General features: G+C 42.3%; 1 protein-coding gene across 2 annotated transcripts in view; it reads left to right on the top strand.

The window, feature by feature from the left end:
* The first annotated feature begins 217 nt into the window (after positions 1-217).
* Positions 218-21,523, top strand: part of LOC115196351 (collagen alpha-1(VIII) chain-like) — a 50,205-nt gene continuing 28,899 nt past the window's right edge. For both annotated transcript variants that reach the window (XM_029757113.1, XM_029757114.1), the window contains exon 1: positions 218-302. The gene's annotated coding sequence lies outside the window, so the exon portion shown is untranslated. The remainder of the gene's footprint in view (positions 303-21,523) is intronic.

The following is a 21,523-nucleotide window of genomic DNA, read 5'->3' on the forward strand; positions in this document are numbered from 1 at the left end:
CTCCTCCCCAGTAGCTCCACCTACCTGAACATAAAAGCCTAGTCTCCTCCCCAGTAGCTCCACCTACCTGAACATAAAAGCCTAGTCTCCTCCCCAGTAGCTCCACCTACCTGAACATAAAAGCCTAGTCTCCTCCCCAGTAGCTCCACCTACCTGAACATAAAAGCCTAGTCTCCTCCCTAGTAGCTCCACCTACCTGAACATAAAAGCCTAGTCCATGCTGTTTACTTCTGTTCAGGGGTCTGTATCACTCTTCTGTAACTCCAGTGATAGTTCCCCTCAACAGACACACACTGAGCAAGGTAAGGACATCCTATAGGTTTCCTGGAGGAAGGTGTGGTCTGTCAGGATTAATATGGCTGATATTATGATGATGATTTGGAGGGGTTTTGTGAACTGGGTGTTTATCAGGAGTGTATTCTCACTCTCTAGACCTGGTACCACCTGACTATTTGGTGCTTTCAATGTCTGCATTTTTCTCCTTCTGTGAGTTTGTGTGTTCTGGCAAGGGTGTCGAGGGAACGGGGCGAGATTCTTTGCACGTGTCTGGGTTGTTCTGAAGGCTATGTGGTTAAAATGAGGAGAACCTTCAGCTCAAATTGTTCAGTGTTCATTGGGACTTTTGTAACCTTTCTTCACTGAGAGATTCCCTGAAAAGGATCATGCTGGAATAATCCGAAATCTCGTGATGATGAGGCACTTATTTTTCCAAAGAGAAAAGGACATGTGAAACAGACAGTCTGTTCAGTAGAAATCCAGGGCTTGTCAGAGGTGTTAACTCTGAGAGACTGACCCAGTAGCTTTACTTCCAGTCTAGTTAGTTAATACCACATCATGTATTGGGATGGTGATGTCAGAGGTGTTAACTCTGAGAGACTGACCCAGTAGCTTTACTTCCAGTCTAGTTAGTTAATACCACATCATGTATTAGGATGGTGATGTCAGAGGTGTTAACTCTGAGAGACTGACCCAGTAGCTTTACTTCCAGTCTAGTTAGTTAATACCACATCATGTATTAGGATGGTGATGTCAGAGGTGTTAACTCTGAGAGACTGACCCAGTAGCTTTACTTCCAGTCTAGTTAGTTAATACCACATCATGTATTAGGATGGTTATGTCATCTCCTGTCTAGTTAGTTAATACCACATCATGTATTAGGATGGTGATGTCAGCACCAGTCTAGTTAGTTAATACCACATCATGTATTAGGATGGTTATGTCATCTCCTGTCTAGTTAGTTAATACCACATCATGTATTAGGATGGTGATGTCATCTCCAGTCTAGTTAGTTAATACCACATCATGTATTAAGATGGTGATGTCATCTCCTGAATATGATCATATGCTAAATCCTTCGCTTAGCATTCAAATATTATTCATATTATTCACATTCATATCATTCGAGGCAGAGAGAGAGAGAGGCTGTTGAACAGAGATTAACCCATTGAAAACATACCTCCAGGAGTCAGGATATGTGCAGCCTGATGGCCTGTCCTTGTAAAGTCAGTAGGCCTTGTGTCCACTAGACATGACTATGTAGCTCTGGGCTTCTTAATGCATTCCCTAAAGCCCCATGCAGCATCCTAGCTTTACCTTCACTTCCTGGCCCATAGATCTGAGCCTGGACCCTGAGGGCGACTCTATTCTGTCCCCCCCTCTCTTCCTCTCTCTCTTTCCCCCTTCTTTTGCTCTCTCTCTTTCCTCTCTCTTCCTCCCTCTCTTCCTATACAAGGATTAGATACAGCAGCAGGTTGTTTCTGTTGTCTCTGAGGTTCATTGTGGGAGCATTCCTGGGTGTCTGCTGTGCAGCCTGAGAGAGAGGGCCAGAATAAGGCCTGGGTAGCGGGTTGTCGCTCTACCCTGCCCAGAGGGTCACTCTCCCCCTGAAGGTGTGGAACCACAGTACCCGGTGTGGTCTGTCTTAGACTGCTCAGCCATTCCAGGGAGGGGTGGATGAAATCGTTTGGAATTCAACTTCTAAGCCGCAACCTATTGTATGTGTTGTGTGAGCTAAGGGTGGTGCCCTTGCCTTGTTCAGGGTGAAGAGAGGATTCGGGTGTAGTCAGTTGGCAGAGATTTCACTCGACAACGAAAAGTGGAGATTGAGCCTCTGACATGGTTATAACTGTGTTCTTTGCTAGTTTAAAATAAATCACACCTGGTGATGTCATTTATTTAATTTATTTCTGAAGTTTATTTGGACAGGGACAGCGTGCAACAAAAACATGCGTTGCACCAGATTAAGCAAACAGCTCATTTACATCCGTAGTCCCTGGGCAGGTGAACATATACTGTAACCACGACAACATGATACACAAAAGGACAACATACGTACATCAGACATTTAAAAACAACAGGAAGGACATATAGACACGTTTCAGAACAGAGGCTTGGACATTACACATACAATTCATTGCACATATTGCTGTTGGACTTTATACATTTGAGTTGTAAAACACTTAACACATAAACACATATAAAATCTAAATATTGCACATTAACCCTCGCCTTCGACTGACAAGTGACTGTGTATTATAAAGGGTCGCTGTGATTATTGGGGGAGGAACATTTACATTTTCAACAAACAAATCACATAATGAAATTAGATGTAAACCTGTATAGCTTAGGCAATTAGTGTCAACCTATTGGACAACAACACATTGTGTGACTGCTCTAGCTCATAAATTAGTAGGCCTCTCTCTCTCTCTCTCTCTCTCTCTCTCTTTTTCTCTCTCTCTCAATTCAATTCAATTTGCTTTATTGGCATGACGTAACAATGTACATCTTGCCAAAGCTTACTTTGGATATTTACAATATTAAAATAATAGTAATCAATATTGTCAACAGGACAACAGTAACAACAATAACCAAAGGTCAAAATAACTATTGAACAATAACAATATAGAGGACATGTTGGTTGGTCTGTCAGACACTGTCCATCATCTTATGGCAGGCAGCAATGTAGTGCGCTGCCAATCCACAGCTCTCTGCGTCCTCCCCCAACAGGATGGGAAGTCTATTCTCATTAGAGAGGTCTTTGGGTTTCAAATTTGGGGAAATTACACTCTCTAATTGTTTTATATTTCTGACATTTTGTCAGGAAATGCAGCTCTGTCTCGGGTTCTGCTGTGTCGCTGTGGTTGCACAGCCTTTCCTCTACACGGAGCCAGGTTTTTTTCTCTGTCTGTCTGTCTGTCTGTCTGTCTGTCTGTCTGTCTGTCTGTCTGTCTGTCTGTCTGTCTGTCTGTCTGTCTGTCTGTCTGTCTGTCTGTCTGTCTGTCTGTCTGTCTGTCTGTCTGTCTGTCTGCCGTTGTATAAGAAGGGTTTATAAGGTTTAGGGGAATGTGCCCTGGGATCACACAGCTGCAGTGGCTGTGATTTGAGTACACTACCAAATACGGGACAGTAGCAGTCTATCCCTAGCAGATCAGCCCTACTGCCGGGAGCAGAGAAGCCCTGTTCCGTTCCACTGCAGCTGCTGTATCTGGTTCTTTAGTAGCTCATCAGGATGTAACACCCACTGAATATATGTATTCATAGTGCATTTAATTACAGTGCCTTCAGAAAGTATTCACACCCCTTTTTCCACATTTTGTTGTGTTACAGCCTGAAGATTGAGATTTTGTTTCACTGACCAACACACAATACCCCATTATATTATTATAAAAAAATGTTTACAAATGAAAAGTTGAAGTGCCTTGAGTCAATAAGGATTCAACCACTTTGTTATGGCAAGCCTAAATAAGTTCAGGAGTAAAAATGGGCTTAACAAGTCACATAATAAATTGCATGGACTCACTCTGTGTGCAATAATATCTATTAGGTCCCTCAGTCGAGCAGTGAATTTCATACACAGATTCAACCACAAAGACCAGGGAGGTTTTCCAATGCAAATAAAGGCACCTATTGGTAGATGGGTAAAAAAAGGCAAACATTGAATATCCCTTTGAGCATGGTGAAGTTTTTAATTACACTTTGGATGGTGCGTCAATACACCCAGTCACTACAAAGATACACCATGAGGCCAATGGTGAATTTAAACAGTTAGAGTTTAATGGCTGTGATAGGAGAAAACTGAGGATGGATCAACAACATTATAGTTACTCTACAATATCAACCTAAATGACAGAGTGAAAAGAAGGAAGCCTGTACAAAATAAAAAATATTTTAAAACATTCATACTGTTTGCAATAAGGCACTAAAGTAAAACTGCAAAAAAATGTGGCAAAGAAATTATGTCCTTAATACAAAGCATTATGTTTGGGGCAAATCCAACACAACACCTCATGGTGTTGGCTGCATCATGTTATGGGTATGCTTGTCATCGGCAAGGACTAGGGAGTTTTTTATAAAAATAAACGGAATAGAGCTAAGCACTTTTTAACAGACACTGGGAGACAAATTCACCTTTCAGCAGGACAATAACCTAAAACACAAGGCCAAATTTTACACTGGAGTTGCTTACCAAGATGTCATTGAATGATCCAGAGTGGCCTAGTTACAGTTTTTACTTAAATATGCTTGAAAATCTATGGCAAGACTTGAAAATGGCTGTCTAGCAATGATCAACAAACAACTTGTTTGAGCTTGAAGAATAATGTGCAAATATTGTATATTCCCTGTAGCTCAGTTGGTAGAGCATGGTGTTTGAAACGCATGGTGTTTGCAACGCCAGGGTTGTGGGTTCAATTCCCACGGGGGGCCAGTACGAAAAAAAAAAAAAAGGTATGAAATGTAAGTCGCTCTGGATAAGAGCGTCTGCTAAAATGTAAAAAAAAAAGTATAATCCAGGTGTGCAAAGCTCTTAGAGACTTACCCAGAAAGAATTTGAAATACATTTGCAACAATTTCTAAAAACATGGTTTCACTTATTTCATTATGGGGTATTGTGTGTAATATCTTTAATTCGTTTTGAATTCAGGCTTGTAACACAACAAAATGTGCAATAAGTCAAAGGGTATAAATCATTTCTGAAGGTACTGTTGATAACTTGACAGTAATGTGGATATCTAAAATAAAATAGCTTAAAAGTTATGTAGATTCTGAATTGAAGTATTCATAGGGAATTTAATAATATTATTGACAAAATAACTTGAAAGTTATGTGGATATGTGGAGTCATATTCTTAATAAAATATCCTTGAAAGTTACGTGGATGATGTCTAAACGAATGGCATGGAATTCAGAATTCCTACGTCAGTTTTGTATGGCACGTGATATAGAAAATATTTTATTGCTGAACTGTATAATACATGAAGTTGTCTCTGACATCCATCATGTTCCTTATTCTCATCACTATCCTGTCTGGCCCGTGGCCGTACTGTACATCTCTCTTCTGAGAGATCCTAAATGAGCCTGGGTTTGGTTTAATGGTGATGAGAGTGAAGCCATCGGCATGTGGGTAAAAATAACCTAACATGCTGTTATATATATTTTATGGTGGATTATGGTACTCTAATGGATAGAGAGGGAAGGAGAAATATGTGTTATGGTAACACCTTATGTAACCACCGGTAATAACATTTTATTATTAACATGTCGTTACATAGTAACTGCTTTGTAACTGCAGGGTAAAGTGTTACCAGTGTTATTGTAAAGAGAGCATGGATGACAGAAGCCAAAGTCCCTTAGACTGGTCTCTTGGATGGGATATTTCTCACACTCCAGTAGTTGAAAAAGTACTCAATAGTCACACTTGAGTAAAAGTAAAGATACCTTAATAAAACATAACTCAAGTCAAAGTGAACGTCACCCAGTAAAATATAACTTGAGTAAAAGTCTTAAAGTATCTGTGTAATGCGGTGCGTACTGGCGGCAGAGAAGTCAGGCGCAGGAGAGCGAAAACTGAGTTACAACGGTGTCGTTTAATAAACATAAACCACCGTCAACAGAACAATACAAAAAACACAAGCACTACAAAAAACAATTACGGACAAGGACATGGGGGGGGGGACAGAGGGTTAAATACACAACATGTAATTGATGGAATTGGAACCAGGTGTGATGGAAGACAAGACGAAACCAATGGAAAATGAAAAGTGTATTGGCGATGGCTAGAAGGTCGGTGACGTCGACAGCCGAACATCGCCCGAACAAGGAGAGGGACCGACTTCGGTGGAAGTCGTGGCAATCTGATTTTAATGTACTTAAGTACAGTGGTGGAAAAAGTACTGAATTGTCATACTAAAAAAGTAAACGCAATACATCAAATTCCTTATATTAAGTAAACCAGACTACACAGGTTGTTTTTTATATTTCCGGACAGACGGGCACTCTCCAACACTCAGACATAATGAGTCTCCTGATCAGAGGCAGTAGGGATGACAACGCGTTATATTGATAGGTGTGTGAATTTGACCATATTGCTGTCCTGCCTGAGCATTCAAAATGTAACGAGTACTTTTGTGTGTCAGGGAAAATGTATGGGAGTAAAAAGTACACATTTTCTTATGTAGTGGAGTAAAGGTTGTCATAAATATAAATAGAAAAGTCAAGTACAGATACCCCAAAAAACGACTTAAGTAGTACATATATTTACTTAAGTACTTTACACCCCTGATACTGTGACATCATTTATCATCAGTTATTTATATCAGTTATGTCCATGGATTTAAATATGTATAGAATAGAATAGAATACCTTTATTGTAAATTAGATTAGGAGTTCAGTTCCTGGAGGGTTTCAAACATTCAATACAGCTCAAGCTTAACAAGAATATGGTGCCTCTTCACAAAAGTGTGGCCTAAAATATGCGACAGCTCACAGTTCCCAGTGTTAACAACAGGAAATAGTCTTAGTCTGAGATCACCAAGTATTGTGAAGGTACCAAAGCCTTCCCAACAGAAAGTCGGCCTCTCCTCAGCTTGTTTGTGACCCTCTTGATCCCTCATTGACCCCTCGTTGACCCTGACCTCCATTACGACGTCCTATTCAACCCAGCTCTGTGAACTGTGTACTGCGGAGGTCATCGTGATCACTGTTGGTTTCCCCCCTCTGGAGGCTGAGAGCTACGACCAAATAACTCAGGGTGACTCCTGTAGCCTTGCTCTGTAAAGAGAGCGTCTATGTGTGAAGGAATGCTGGAAAAGGCCAGGCACACACACACATCGATCAGCTCATAACATGGGCAGGACAACGGGAGTATTGGCAGAGGCGCTGACCTTTGAAGGGCAGGTATTTAGGCTGCTGGGAGCTGGGAGTGGAGTAGTGTTTGTGTTGGGATAAATCACATTGGACAAGGCCAGATGAACAGCACATACAGGGAGAGGAGAGGGGAGAGGAGGGAGAAGAGAGGAGAGCAGAGGGGAGGGGAGAGGACAGGGGAGAGGAGAGGTGAGGGAGGGAGGAATGGAGAGGAGAGCTGGGGAACAAAGTTAAAAGTGAGAGAAAGACAAAGGATCAGGAGTGAGTTGGAGGGAGGATTGATTCCTCTGCTGCTCCCCAGGCTGCTGCTGTCAGAGTGGGACAGAAGACCTCACAGCCACCTCTTCCTCATACAGTTGTCTGATGGGGCTAACAGGTCTAGCTCTCTTTCTTTCTTTCGCTCCCTCCCTCTTTCTCTCTACTTCTCTTTCTTGGGCTGTCTCTCTCTTGCTGTCTCTGTGTCTCACTCTCCTTCTCTCTGTCTCTGTGTCTTACTCTTCTTCTCTCTGTCTCTCTCTCGTTTTCTCTCTTTCTTTCTCTTTCTCTTTCTCTCTCTCTCTCTTCCTCTTTTCCTCCCTCCCTACCTCCCGCTCTGTCTCTCTGTCTCTGCTCCCCAAGGGTCTTCACCACTCGACCTTTCAGCTGAGTAAAGTGTGGAGTAGTGACCCAAGTTCCTGAATACACAGACAGAGCACCCACAGATGAGATGAAGACTAGAGGGTGAGAGAGGCTTAGGTTCCAATGGGTTTTACAGTCCCCAGATGTGTGCTTGGCTCCCGCTCGGCTCCGTCAGCTGATCGGACATTCCTGTGGAACAAGTGGTGTGTCTTTCCCTTTGAAACTCCAGAATTCTGCTGGGAAAAAGTCTAAGTGGGATACTTTTGGATGTCCCAACTCTGACGTCACCCCATTGAACTTGAAATATAAAACAGTTAAGGTAAGAGTTAGTGTTAGGTAAGGGTTATGTTTAAGATTAGGGTAAATGTTAAGGTTAGGATTTAGGGTTTAAGGTCGGGACGTCCCAAGGTTCCAGGATATCACTAACCCATGCTGCTGCTAATACGGAGCGGCTCTTCTTCTGTTTAGCACACTACTCATTATTGGAGGCTGCTGAGGGGAGAACGGCTCGTAATAATGGCCGGAACGGAGCTAATGGAATGGCATCAAACACCTGGAAACCATGGAAACCATGTGTTGATGTATTCGATACCATTCCACTGATTCTGCTCCAGTCATTACCATCTGTGTGTGTGTGTGTGTGTGTGTGTGTGTGGACTAAGGTTGGAGTGGTTGCCATGGTTACCCGTGGACATCGGTTGCCAAGGCGGCCAGGCCAAGTGTGTGAGTTAGGTAACGTGAAGAGCGTGACAGCCATCAGCATCCGTTTTATTGGGAAGCCCTTGAGGACAGAGAAAACAGCCTGTTCTCATGGGGTCAATGGGCCAAAGGGGTGACACCAAAGACAATGGGCTTCTTTAGGGCACCAGCCACAGCCTGTAGGAAGGGAACCTGAACTGAGGCTCTGATCTAAAATCATCTTACCCTCATCATGTCCTAACTTTACCTATTAGATGGGAAAATGTTAAACTGACATTGGATCAGTGAGTACTGATGTAGGAACTTATTTTGAGCCAGTTTCCTACAGCAGGAAAATAATCCTGCAGCAACAAGAAATGTGAATTATTATGTGGATTATAATTATTGGACATTTTTTGTATGAGTTGATACATTTTTCGTTAGGACAAATCAAGTCTGACATTTTAAAGTGGAAATTACAAACTTTGGAAGCATTTTTAAACCTTGATTACACTACAAGTTTCAGCAGCAAAACTAAAAGTTCTCAGCAAGAAAAGAGTGATCAAATTAAGATACACATCTGTAGGGTAAAAATTTATTTTACTCAGGGAAGGAAGGAGAGCACACAGATAGGTCCATGGGAAGGTGTCAGGCATTTCCCTCTGGTATTCTGTGTAGAATTTCCACGGGCAGCTTTGTAAGAATTACAGTACTTTGTCTCCAGTCACCCCTCCTACCTTTGTGTTCAGAGGACATGATCCGCTGTCACAGCTGTTAGAAGGAGCGGTCCAAGTTGCAGCGTTTTCGTAGTTCCACATATTTATTTAACCAGTGAAACCGAATGATACAATTAAACACTTCAAAATAAACACAAAACAACAAACCGTGACGCAGGAGGATCAAATACACTCACAACGAATAATCACCCACAAACACATGTGAAACAAACATCAACTTAAATAGGACCTCCAATTAGAGACAACGACAACCTGCTGCCTCTAATTGGAGGTCATGCCAAACAACACCAACATAGAAATGCAAAACTAGAAACTGAACATAGACATACAAAAACAGACAAACACCCCCTGTCACGCCCTGACCTACTCTACCATAGAAAATAACCACTCACTATGGTCAGGACGTGACATTCGCTGTTAACTTAAACTGTGCAGGCTTGATTTCTGGAACCGACGCAAGCAAAACGGTTTCTGGAACCGACGCAAGCAAAAATGAAAATCCTTCCTTTTGTTCCCTCCTTTTCCCTCACTCCATCTCTGTTCCATAGAATATGTTTAGCCCACTAACCTTTTGACTGTGAGTCTGTTCCAGCTGAGCTTGTCTCCATTGCCAGTCTTCGAGTGATATGCGTCATATACAGCGTGTTGAATATGTTTCAAGTTTCAAAGTTTATTCGCCACGTGCACAGCATTCAACCGGTGTAAAACAGTACTGTGAAATTCTTCCTTGAGAGCTCTTTCCCAACAATGCATTGATAATGATAATACTATAGAGAATAATAGAATATTGGATAAAAAACACACAACTATAATATGGCAGGATAAAGAAAACGGCCCCTGTCTTTATCCATTTTCAGTCTCATGTTTTCAGTTGATTGATGGAGAATTGTGAACATTAGAAATACATCTGATGGTATTCTGTGTAGAGAGAGTACTGATCCTCTGAGCTGCATATTGTCTTACTGAGCCTCATAACAGAGAGTCTGATTTTACCACCTCAACAGTCCAGAGTTCAGATCAGTGGAAAATATGATATTATCCCTTATTTATTTATTTCCTTGCTGTGTCCGTGTTTGAAGTGAGGTTGCAGTTTGCTCAGAATCAGAAACAAGCCGTGTTCTATTTGGATAGATGATGACAGGGCCAGTAATGTTCACGTATAAGTTCACTCGTCAACTTTTCTTGTTCACTGCATGTTTACCTAGTGAAGGGGTATTAGGCCAAGGGGTGCCGTTGAAACAGCGATGCCAGACCTGACTACAAACTATTAAAGAAGCACATATCTGTGCTCAACAGCATGGTTGGTATTCAACATGCTTTTCCTCATGATCCCCTTTTGATTATTGAGAATTAAAGTTACCATCTGGAAGCAGTCAGGGAAATGTGATTATTTTCAAACCCTGAAGTTGGGGCTCGGGATCAAGCAGACACTGCTGTGGTGGCAAAGGTGGCGGTAGGAAACAGACATCCTGTGGTAGAATGGCAACAGCCTTTTTTTATTTATTAAACTAGGCAAGTTAGTTAAGAACAAATTCTTATTTACAATGACGGCCAAACCCAGACGATGCTGGGCCAATTGTGTGCTGCCTTAGACCGCTGCGCCACTCGGGAGCCACTTTGTTGCATTATCATTATTGTTTTGCACCACACTAAAAATCACAGGTTAGTGTCTAGGTCAGGGCTCTCCAACCCCGTTCCTGGAAAGCTACCGTCCTATAGGTAGAACACCTACAGGGGGGTTGCTCACCAGGAACAGGGTTTGAGAGTCCTGGTCTAAGTATGACAGAGGGGCCGGAGAAATACATTTTGGCAGCCCGTTGAAGGAATATTTAGACGTTTGACTGACTGTTGTTGTTCCAACAGCAAGCCCCAGAGAACAACGTGAGAATTTTATTGCAGCCATGTGAATCTGATAAGTACATAAGGCAGGGAGTGGGGAGGAAACAGGTTGCTTTTGCAGCTGAGAGCTTGGACCCGGCTCAGTTGTTGGATTCTGAATCTGCTGTGTGCCGGACTTCGACTCCCTAGCGGGGGCCAGTCCTTCTCTCTCCTCGGCCAAATTGAGGAGCCAAAGAAGACGGCTCCCACAGGCCTCTCGCAATTGGTCCGTCTAGAATCCCATGGATTATCCAAGACTGTCACCCGATTGGTTGATGTGTGAGTGGGCTGCATGGAAACTGGAAAACAGCAGCTGTGAACCCTCGTACCCCGGCTCTCTTTAACTCTGGGTGTCTGGCCCTCACTGTCCACAGGGGGAGTAGTTAAAGCACAGTATTGTTAAATGAAGTAGAGGTGTTGGTAGGACAGGTGTTGGTAATTAAATAGGATGGGTTTTGGTCTGGTTGCTCTCAGCAGGGAGGCAGATTGACACGTCCTTGGAGACGTGCCATGATGCAGCTGTGCCATGATGCAGCTGTTTTAAAGAGCCTATTGCTCTTCTCTGTTTTCACTGCTGTTGTTGTTGTTATTGTTGTTGTCAGTAACCCCTTATTTCCGGGTCATATACTTTTTATTATTATTATTTACTCATTGCAAAGCGAGTAAATTAAAAAATTTCTATTGCAGTGCAGTCCGATGTTTATCCATTTGTGTTTGGCAGCGCTCAGTCCTCTGTCCATGGTGCTGGATACATACATTCCAAACACAATAGTTCTATTTTTTTCTTCCTGAAATCTTATCGGATCAGAAATATACCTCTTGGTTTAAAATAAATGCTGGTGTCTTGGTATCCCCACTCAGCTCTTTCATGTTTGTGTATTACTTTAATCAAAGCTGTAAATCATTCTTAATCCAGTGGTCTCAGAGTCATTTCCGACATGAAGCCTAAGGGATGTCTTCTGTATCTGGGAATAATTGTCTCGCTGATCACTCTGGATACCAAGAGTGTGCAAAGCTGTCTTCAAGGCAAAGGGTGGCTACTTTGAAGAATCTCAAATATAAAATATGTTTTGATTTGTTTAACACTTTTTTGGTTAATACATGATTCCATATGTGTTATTTTATAGTTTTGATGTCTTCACTATTATTCTACAATGTAGGAAATAGTCAAAATAAAGAAAAACCCTGGAATGAGTAGGTGTGTCTAAACTTTGACTATTACTGTATATATAATAAGATGATAAAAAAATACAATGACAAAGCTGTAAAACATTATTCTAAATTCAAACCATCAGCTTAGTGAATACCATTGGTGTTTAATGTGAGGGTTTCAGCATGAAATATCATTTATCTGTATTTTTTTGCACACTTTTATTTATTTTTCTATGTCAATATGTCTTTGTTGTAAATGTGTTGGTGGCAGTTATCAAAAAATACACTAGTTGGAAGAGTTACAGAGTTCATTGAAAATAATGTAATTGTTGATTCGATTTGTTCATGCTTTTTTCCTTATTTTGTTGATTTTCTCTTGAACCAGAAAGCCTATATACTAGAAACTTGTGGACAATATGGACTCAGATATAAAAATAAATTATACAATATATTAGGGCCGAGACGATGACAGTATTTTTTATCTTGCAAAAATAGAAACACAAAGCAGATCATACTCTTTGGTCCTTTAAAAATATTTACATTTTACATTTTAGTCATTTAGCAGACGCTCTTATCCAGAGCAACTTACAGTAGTGAATGCATACGTTTCATACCTTTTTTTTCTCTCTCCGTACTGGCCCACCGTGGGAATCGAACCCACAACCCTGGCGTTGCAAACACCATGCTCTACCAACTGAGCTACAGGGAAGACAAAACCCGCTGCATATAAAATATTGGGTTCATCTTTTTATTTGTTTATTTGGTTCCCCCTTAGCTTTTGCAGAAGCAGCAGCTACTCTTCCTGGGGTCTACAAAACATGACAAGTAACAGAACACTGATAGACAAGGACAGTCACACAACTTTTAAACACAACGATATACAAATAACACAACTAAAAAACAATGTGTGTGTCCCCCCTCGCTTTTTTAAAGGTATTGTACATTTTCTGTTTGAATGAGTAATGGAAGATGGAAGGGAGTTCCATGTGATCATGGCTCTGTATAATACCGTGCGTTTCTGTGAATTCGTTTTGGACTTGGGGACTGTGAACAGATGCCTGGTGGCATGTCTTGTGGGGTATGTATATGTGTGTGAGCTGAATGTTATTTTATTACGCAGACAATCTGGAATTTTCATTGCAGTAATATTTCTCATGAAAAGATGCAGTTAATCTCTCGTCAACCCTCAACCAGGAAGGACTGGCATGTTGTTGACTGTAGCGTGATAACACCTCTACTACCGTAAATGGTGAAAACACCCCTACTACTGTAGCGATAACATCTCTACTGTCCAGAGTACTACTACTGTAGACTGATAACACCATTTACTACTGTAAATAGTGAAAACGCCTCTAATACTGTAAATAGTGATAACACCTCTACTACTGCCCAGAGTGATAACACCTCTACTACTGTTCATAGACATAACCTCTAATACTGTAAAAAGTGATAACACCTCTAATACTGTAAAAGGTGATAACACCTCTACTAATGTAAATAGTGAAAACGCCTCTAATACTGTAAATAGTGATAACACCTCTATTACTGCCCAGAGTGATGACACCTCTACTACTGTTCATAGAGATAACCTCTAATACTGTAAAAAGTGATAACACCTCTAATACTGTAAAAAGTGATAACACCTCTAATACTGTAAATAGTGATAACACCCCTACTACTGTAGAGTGATAACACCTCTAATACTGTAAATAGTGATAACACCTCTAATACTGTCCACAGTGATAACACCTTTAATACAGTAAATAGTGATACCACCTCTACTACTGTAAATAGTGATAACACCTCTACTACTGTCCAGAGTGATAACACCTCTAACACCATAAATAGTGATACCACCTCTAATACCGTAAAAAGTGATCACCTCTACAACCATCCAGAATAATAACACCTCTAATACAGTAAATAGTGATAGCACCTCTACAACTATCCAGAGTGATAACACCTATACTACTATAAATAGTGATAACACCTCTAATACCGTCAATAGTGATACCACATCTAAAACCGTCAATAGTGATAACACCTCTACTACTGTTCATTGCGATAACACCTCTACTACTGTCCAGAGTGATAACACCTCTACTACTGTTCATAGTGATAACACCTCTACTACTGTATAGTGATAACACCTCTACTACTGTACAGTGATTACACATCTACTATTGTTCATAGTGATAACACCTCTAATACAGTAAATAGTGATACACCTCTACTACTGTCCAGAGTGATAATACCTCTACTACTGTTCATAGAGATAACACCTCTACTACTGTATAGTGATAACACCTCTACTACTGTACAGTGATTACACATCTACTACTGTTCATAGTGATAACACCTCTAATACAGTAAATAGTGATACACCTCTACTACTGTCCAGAGTGATAACACCTCTACTACTGTTCATAGTGATAACACCTCTACTACTGTTGTCCCGTGTGGCACAGTTGGTAGAGCATGGTGTTTGCAACGCCAGGGTTGTGGGTTCGATTCCCACGGGGGACCAGTACGGGAAAAAATGTATGAAATGTATGCATTCACTACTGTAAATCGCTCTGGATAAGAGCATCTGCTGAATGACAAAAATGTTTTAAAAAATGTACAAAATACTGTTCATAGTGATAACACCCCTACTACGGTAGAGTGATAACATCTCTACTGTCCAGAGTTCTACTACTGTAGAGTGATAACACCTCTACTACTGTCCAGAGTGATAACACCTCAAATACTGTCAATAACGATCACCTCTACTACTGTCCAGAGTAACAACACATCTACTACTGTCCAGAGTGATAACATCTCTACTGTCCAGAATTATACTATTGTCCATAGTGATAACACTCCTACTACTGTCCAGAGTGATAACACCTCTACTACGGTCCAGAGTGATAACACCTCTACTCACCTCTACTACTGTCCAGAGTGATAACACACCTACTACTGTTCATAGTGATAACACCTCCACTACTGTCCAGCGTGATAACACCTCTACTACTGTCCAGAGTGATAACACCTCTACTACTGTAAATAGTGATAACACATCTACTACTGTCCAGAGTGATAATACCTCTACTACTGTCCATAGTGATAACACCTCTGCTACTGTATAGTGATAACACCCCTACTAGAGTCCAGAGTGATAACACCTCTACTACTGTCCAGAGTGATAACACCTCTACTACTGTTCATAGTGATAACACCTGTACTACTGTTCATAGTGATAACACCCCTACTAGAGTCCAGAGTGATAACACCTCTACTACTGTCCAGAGTGATAACACCTCTACTACTGTTCATAGTGATAACACCTGTACTACTGTTCATAGTGATAACACCTCTACTACTGTCTAGTGATAACACCTCTACTACTGTCCAGAGTGATAACACCTCTACGACTGTAGAGTGATAACATCTCTACTGTCCAGAGTTCTACTACTGTAGAGTGATAACACCTCTACTACTGTCCAGAGTGATAACACCTCTACTACTGTAGAGTGATAACATCTCTACTGTCCAGAATTCTACTACTGTCCAGAGTGATACCACATCTAATACCGTAAATAGTGATCACCTCTACTATTGTTCATAGTGATAACATCTCCACGACTGTCCAGAGTGATAACACCTCTACTACTGTCCAGATTGATTATACCTCAACTACTGTTCATAGTGATAACACCTCTACTACTGTCCAGACTGATAACACCTCTACTACTGTATAGTGATAACACCCCTACTACTATTCATAGTGATAACACCTCTACTACTGTCCAGAGTGATAACACCTCTACTACCGTCCAGAGTAATAACACCTCTAATACTGTATAGTGATATCAACTCTACTACTGTATAGTGATAACACCCCTACTACTATTCATAGTGATAACACCTCTACTGCTGTCCAGAGTGATAACACCTCTACTACTGTATAGTGATAACACCTCTACTCCTGTATAGTGATAACACCCCTACTACTATTCATAGTGATAACACCTCTACTACTGTCCAGAGTGATAACACCTCTACTACTGTCCAGAGTAATAACACCTCTAATACTGTATAGTGATATCAACTCTACTACTGTATAGTGATAACACCCCTACTACTATTCATAGTGATAACACCTCTACTGCTGTCCAGAGTGATAACACCTCTACTACTGTATAGTGATAACACCTCTACTCCTGTATAGTGATAACACCCCTACTACTATTCATAGTGATAACACCTCTACTACTGTCCAGAGTGATAACACCTCTACTACTGTCCAGAGTGACAACACCTTGACTACTGTTCATAGTGATAACACCCCTACTACTGTCCAGAGTGATAACACCTCTACTGCTGTCCAGAGTGATAACACCTCTACTACTGTTCATAGTGATAACACCTCTACTACTGTCCATAGTGAAAACACCTCCACTACTGTCCAGAATGATAACACCCCTACTACTGTCCAGAGTGATAACACCTCTACTGCTGTCCAGAGTGATAACACCTCTACTACTGTTCATAGTGACAACACCTCTACTAATGTTCATAGTGATAACACCTCTACTACATTTACATTTACATTTAAGTCATTTAGCAGACGCTCTTATCCAGAGCGACTTACAAATCGGTGCATTCACCTTATGATATCCAGTGGAACAACCACTTTACAATAGTGCATCTAAATCTTTTGGGGGGGGGGTTAGAAGGATTACTTTATCCTATCCCAGGTATTCCTTAAAGAGGTGGGGTTTCAGGTGTCTCCGGAAGGTGGTGATTGACTCCGCTGTCCTGGCATCGTGAGGGAGCTTGTTCCACCATTGGGGTGCCAGAGCAGCGAACAGTTTTGACTGGGCTGAGCGGGAACTGTGCTTCCTCAGAGGTAGGGAGGCGAGATGGCCAGATGTGGATGAACGCAGTGCCCTTGTTTGGGTGTAGGGCCTGATCAGAGCCTGAAGGTACGGAGGTGCCGTTCCCCTCACAGCTCCGTAGGCAAGCACCATGGACTTGTAGCGGATGCGAGCTTCAACTGGAAGCCAGTGGAGAGAGCGGAGGAGCGGGGTAACGTGAGAGAACTTGGGAAGGTTGAACACCAGACGGGCTGCGGCGTTCTGGATGAGTTGTAGGGGTTTAATGGCACAGGCAGGGAGCCCAGCCAACAGCGAGTTGCAGTAATCCAGACGGGAGATGACAAGTGCCTGGACTAGGACCTGCGCCGCTTCCTGTGTGAGGCAGGGTCGTACTCTGCGAATGTTGTAGAGCATGAACCTACAGGATCGGGTCACCGCCTTGATGTTAGTGGAGAACGACAGGGTGTTGTCCAGGGTCACGCCAAGGTTCTTAGCACTCTGGGAGGAGGACACAAGGGAGTTGTCAACCGTGATGGTGAGATCATGGAACGGGCAGTCCTTCCCCGGGAGGAAGAGCAGCTCCGTCTTGCCGAGGTTCAGCTTGAGGTGGTGAGCCGTCATCCACACTGATATGTCTGCCAGACATGCAGAGATGCGATTCGCCACCTGGTTATCAGAAGGGGGAAAGGAGAAGATTAATTGTGTGTCGTCTGCGTAGCAATGATAGGAGAGACCATGTGAGGATATGACCGAGCCAAGTGACTTGGTGTATAGTGAGAATAGGAGAGGGCCTAGAACAGAGCCCTGGGGGACACCAGTGGTGAGAGCACGTGGTGCGGAGACAGATTCTCGCCACGCCACCTGGTAGGAGCGACCTGTCAGGTAGGACGCAATCCAAGCGTGGGCCGCGCCGGAGATGCCCAGCTCGGAGAGGGTGGAGAGGAGGATCTGATGGTTCACAGTATCAAAGGCAGCAGATAGGTCTAGAAGGATGAGAGCAGAGGAGAGAGAGTTAGCTTTAGCAGTGCGGAGAGCCTCCGTGACACAGAGAAGAGCAGTCTCAGTTGAATGCCCAGTCTTGAAACCTGACTGATTAGGATCAAGAAGGTCATTCTGAGAGAGATAGCAGGAGAGCTGGCCAAGGACGGCACGTTCAAGAGTTTTGGAGAGAAAAGAAAGAAGGGATACTGGTCTGTAGTTGTTGATATCGGAGGGATCGAGTGTAGGTTTTTTCAGAAGGGGTGCAACTCTCGCTCTCTTGAAGACTGAAGGGACGTAGCCAGCGGTCAAGGATGAGTTGATGAGCGAGGTGAGGTAGGGGTGAAGGTCTCCGGAAATGGTCTGGAGAAGAGAGGAGGGGATAGGGTCAAGTGGGCAGGTTGTTGGGCGGCCGGCCGTCACGAGACGCGAGATTTCATCTGGAGAGAGAGGGGAGAAAGAGGTCAAAGCACAGGGTAGGGCAGTGTGAGCAGGACCAGCGGTGTCATTTGGCTTAGCAAACGAGGATCGGATGTCATCAGCCTTCTTTTCAAAATGGTTGACGAAGTCACCCGCAGAGAGAGAGGAGGGGGGGGGAGGGGGGAGGAGGATTCAGGAGGGAGGAGAAGGTAGCAAAGAGCTTCCTAGGGTTAGAGGCAGATGCTTGGAATTTAGAGTGGTAGAAAGTGGCTTTAGCAGCAGAGACATAAGAGGAAAATGTAGAGAGGAGGGCGTGAAAGGATGCCAGGTCCGCAGGGAGGCGAGTTTTCCTCCATTTCCGCTCGGCTGCCCGGAGCCCTGTACTACTGTCCAGAGTGATAACACCTCTACTACTGTATAGTGATAACACCCCTACTACTGTCCAGAGGGATAACACCTCTACTACTGTAGAGTGATAACATCTCTACTGTCCAGAGTTCTACTACTGTAGAGTGATAACACCTCTACTACTGTTCATAGTGATAACACCTGTACTACTGTTCATAGTGATAACACCTCTACTACTGTCTAGTGATAACACCTCTACTACTGTCCAGAGTGATAACACCTCTACTACTGTAAATAGTGATAACACCTCTACTACTCTCCAGAGTGATAACACCTATAATACTGTAAATAGGGATAACACATCTACTACTGTCCAGAGTGATAATACCTCTACTACTGTTCATAGTGATAACACCTCTATTACTGTATAGTGATAACACCTCTACTACTGTCCAGAGTGATAAAACCCCTACTACTGTCCATAGTGATAACACCTCTGCTACTGTATAGTGATAACACCCCTACTAGAATCCAGAGTGATAACACCTCTACTACTGTCCAGAGTGATAACACCTCTACTACTGTCCAGAGTGATAACACCTCTACTACTGTTCATAGTGATAACACCTGTACTACTGTTCATAGTGATAACACCTCTACTACTGTCTAGTGATAACACCTCTACTACTGTCCAGAGTGATAACACCTCTACGACTGTAGAGTGATAACATCTATACTGTCCAGAGTTCTACTACTGTAGAGTGATAACACTTCTACTAGAGTCCAGAGTGATAACACCTCTACTACTGTCCAGAGTGATAACACCTCTACTACTGTTCATAGTGATAACACCTGTACTACTGTTCATAGTGATAACACCCCTACTAGAGTCCAGAGTGATAACACCTCTACTACTGTCCAGAGTGATAACACCTCTACTACTGTTCATAGTGATAACACCTGTACTACTGTTCATAGTGATAACACCTCTACTACTGTCTAGTGATAACACCTCTACTACTGTCCAGAGTGATAACACCTCTACGACTGTAGAGTGATAACATCTCTACTGTCCAGAGTTCTACTACTGTAGAGTGATAACACCTCTACTACTGTCCAGAGTGATAACACCTCTACTACTGTAGAGTGATAACATCTCTACTGTCCAGAATTCTACTACTGTCCAGAGTGATACCACATCTAATACCGTAAATAGTGATCACCTCTACTATTGTTCATAGTGATAACATCTCCACGACTGTCCAGAGTGATAACACCTCTACTACTGTCCAGATTGATTATACCTCAACTACTGTTCATAGTGATAACACCTCTACTACTGTCCAGACTGATAACACCTCTACTACTGTATAGTGATAACACCCTACTACTATTCATAGTGATAACACCTCTACTACTGTCCAGAGTGATAACACCTCCACTACTGTCCAGAGTAATAACACCTCTAATACTGTATAGTGATATCAACTCTACTACTGTATAGTGATAACACCCCTACTACTATTCATAGTGATAACACGTCTACTGCTGTCCAGAGTGATAACACCTCTACTACTGTATAGTGATAACACCTCTACTACTGTATAGTGATAACACCCTTAATACTATTCATAGTGATAACACCTCTACTACTGTCCAGAGTGATAACACCTCTACTACTGTCCAGAGTGACAACACCTTGACTACTGTTCATAGTGATAACACCCCTACTACTGTCCAGAGTGATAACACCTCTACTGCTGAATAGTGATAACACCCCTACTACTGTCCAGAGGGATAACACCTCTACTACTGTAGAGTGATAACATCTCTACTGTCCAGAGTTCTACTACTGTAGAGTGATAACACCTCTACTACTGTTCATAGTGATAACACCTGTACTACTGTTCATAGTGATAACACCTCTACTACTGTCTAGTGATAACACCTCTACTACTGTCCAGAGTGATAACACCTCTACTACTGTAAATAGTGATAACACCTCTACTACTCTCCAGAGTGATAACACCTATAATACTGTAAATAGGGATAACACATCTACTACTGTCCAGAGTGATAATACCTCTACTACTGTTCATAGTGATAACACCTCTATTACTGTATAGTGATAACACCTCTACTACTGTACAGAGTGATAACACCCCTACTACTGTCCATAGTGATAACACCTCTGCTACTGTATAGTGATAACACCCCTACTAGAATCCAGAGTGATAACACCTCTACTACTGTCCAGAGTGATAACACCTCTACTACTGTCCAGAGTGATAACACCTCTACTACTGTTCATAGTGATAACACCTGTACTACTGTTCATAGTGATAACACCTCTACTACTGTCTAGTGATAACACCTCTACTACTGTCCAGAGTGATAACACCTCTACGACTGTAGAGTGATAACATCTATACTGTCCAGAGTTCTACTACTGTAGAGTGATAACACTTCTACTAGAGTCCAGAGTGATAACACCCCTACTACTATTCATAGTGATAACACGTCTACTGCTGTCCAGAGTGATAACACCTCTACTACTGTCCAGACTGATAACACCTCTACTACTGTATAGTGATAACACCCTTACTACTATTCATAGTGATAACACCTCTACTACTGTCCAGAGTGATAACACCTCTACTACTGTCCAGAGTGACAACACCTTGACTACTGTTCATAGTGATAACACCCC

Source organism: Salmo trutta, chromosome 6 (genome assembly GCF_901001165.1).
Source record: "Salmo trutta chromosome 6, fSalTru1.1, whole genome shotgun sequence".
Lineage (NCBI taxonomy): Eukaryota > Metazoa > Chordata > Actinopteri > Salmoniformes > Salmonidae > Salmo > Salmo trutta.